The 2,500-nt window shown below is 41.1% G+C and overlaps 1 protein-coding gene across 1 annotated transcript in view; it reads right to left on the bottom strand.

Moving 5' to 3' along the window:
* The window catches only part of RhoGEF2 (Rho guanine nucleotide exchange factor 2), a gene marked incomplete in the record, with an annotated part of 241,503 nt that overhangs the window by 18,013 nt on the left and 220,990 nt on the right, over nucleotides 1-2,500 (bottom strand).

The raw sequence follows: 2,500 nt of genomic DNA, 5'->3' as shown, positions 1-2,500 counted from the left end.
CAGGTACATATATAATAGAATGGCAAAAGAAAAGGCAGGTGTTTGTAAAAGGCAGGTGTCATGCTACAGGTAGCACAGGGGCAATGGTGGTAAGTTAGCATGTAGGTATGAAAAGGTAGGTAATAAAAGGTATTAGGTGTTTATGTGCGGTTATATATGGTATTAGAAGGTAGGTGGTTAGGTAGCTAGGTGGTTAGGAAGGTAGGTGTGTGTGTTAGGTGCTAGTGGTGTTTGTATAGGTATAGCGTAGGTGTGTTGTGGTTAGGTGCGTGTGTGTGTTGTGTAAGGCAGGTGTTGTAAAGTGTGGTGTGCATGGTGTGTGTCAAAGCATAGGCAGGTTATGGAAGCAGGTATTAGTTAGTAGGTTAAAAGGGTGGTGGTTAGCAAAGGTAGGTTAGGTGCTACAGGTGGTTTAAAGGCAGGTTAGAAGGTAGGTGGTATTAGGTATGTAGGTTAGAAGTGTAGTATTAGGTGTTTGTGTGTAAATAGTGTTAGGTAGAAGGTAAAGGTGCAGGTGTGTATTAGTGCTGCGTGGTGTGTATAGAAGGTAGGTGTGTGTGTTAGGTGTGCAGGTGTGTGTTAGGTGCGTAGGTGGTGTGTTAGGTAAGGTGCGTTAGGTGTCATAGAAGAAGGTAGTATCAGGTGTTAGAAGCAGCGTAGGTGTGTATTAAAAGGTAGGCAGGTTAGTAGCTTATGTGCGTCAGGTGCTGCAGGTGTTTGTGTGCTGCAGGTTGTGCGCGCAGGCATTAGGTGCTGGTGTGTATTAGGTGTTTAGGTGTGTTAAAGGTAGGTGGTATTAGAAGGCAGGTGTGTATTAGGTGCGTGCAGGTGGTTAGTAAGCGTAGGTGGTATTAGGTGTTGTAGAAGCTAGGTGCGTAGGTATTAGAAGGCAGTATTAGGTGTTGGTAATGCTGCAGGTATTAAAGGTATTAGTATTACAGCAGGTTAGGTATGCTAGGTATTAGGTGTTGTGGTGGTTAGGTATTATGGTTAGGAAGGTAGGTGGTTAGAAGGTAGGTAGCGCTAGTGTAGGTAGAAGCAGCATGCAGGTATTAGAAGGAAAGTTAGGTGTCATATATCGAAGTGTGTAAAGTGTATGTGTGTAATAAAAGTGGTAAATAAAAGGGTGTGTTGTGTGCGTAAAAGTAAAGGTGTGTTGTGTGTGCGTAAAGTAAAAGGTAAAAAGAAATAAAAGGCATGGTGTTGTGTGCGTGTGTGTGTTGTGTGCGTGTGTGTGTTGTGTGCGTGTGTGTGTTGTGTGCGTGTGTGTAAGTGTGCGTGCGTGTTAAAAGTAAATAAAAGTGTGTGGTGTGTGTGTAAAAGTGGTGTAAAGTTAAAGCAAGGTATAAAAGTGTGCACAAAAGGTATGTGTTAAAGGTATATGGTGTGTGTATATGTGGTGTGTGTGTATATGGTGTGTGTGTGCGTGTGCGTGTGTGTGTGTGTGTGTGCGTGTGTGTGTGTGTGTGTGTGCATGTGTGTGAAGTGCGTAAAAAAGGTGTAAAGCAGGCACGCATTTAATGTGGTGTTAGGTACATATATAAAATGGGTGTTGCATGACCAAAAAGGACATATCCACTTTCTCCCATACAGATACACACAACATAAACATGTACAGACAGCCACACACAAGAGCAAACACACAATTCAAGGTCCTGGCATTTAGTTTCATAACAGAATACAGGACCAGTTTATAAAGCATGTACCCATTGCTCCCTGTGAAGGCCTTACAAATGATAAAATCCTATTTTTCAGCATTTCATAACACTCTTCTGTCAATGCTCTATATGTCTTCAGAGCAAAATATACACGCATTATTACTTTATACTGCCTAAAATACAAAGTCCTTCATTCATTATGTCAGTATGTGAGATTGTAAATTTGTAACATATCAAATAACTATAAAATGCTCCTAAAAGTTGGGGTTTCAATATGCACACTTTTTGCCATTCATGCGGGAGGGGTGTAAGTGTTCATAATCAATAACTTCATTTGCTTCATCAATCCTTGCTTGTATGCAAACTTTTGTTACAAGGATTTTATTTCTCTATGGAAAACAAGTGATATCCATAGTAATTTTTTCTTTTATGTATAGACCTAAGCAGTGACTGAATATAATACAAATGATTCAAATTTTCAGTTTTTACACTCATGGTACATGGTACTCAAAACTTGTCCCTTTGCGCTAACATGAACCTTTAAGTACCTGCCTATGTTAACCACATGCAAACTTCCACATTCACAAAAATATAAATACAGAGGTGTGCTGACTCACACACAGATATGCATTCAGTATGCATACAAATTCACATGCATGCATGCACGCACGCACGCACGCACATATGCACGAACACAAGCACCCGTGCATCTATACGCACATGCACGCACACACCCACCCACACACACACACACAAATATTCACAAACACTCTCTCTTATACTCTCACTCACTCATTCACTCACTCACTCGCTCATTCACACACACACACACACACACACAC

Source organism: Penaeus vannamei, chromosome 32, assembly GCF_042767895.1.
Source record: "Penaeus vannamei isolate JL-2024 chromosome 32, ASM4276789v1, whole genome shotgun sequence".
Classification (NCBI taxonomy): domain Eukaryota; kingdom Metazoa; phylum Arthropoda; class Malacostraca; order Decapoda; family Penaeidae; genus Penaeus; species Penaeus vannamei.
The sequence above is the reverse complement of the archived record's forward strand: the minus strand, read 5'-3'. Positions and strand labels throughout refer to the sequence as shown.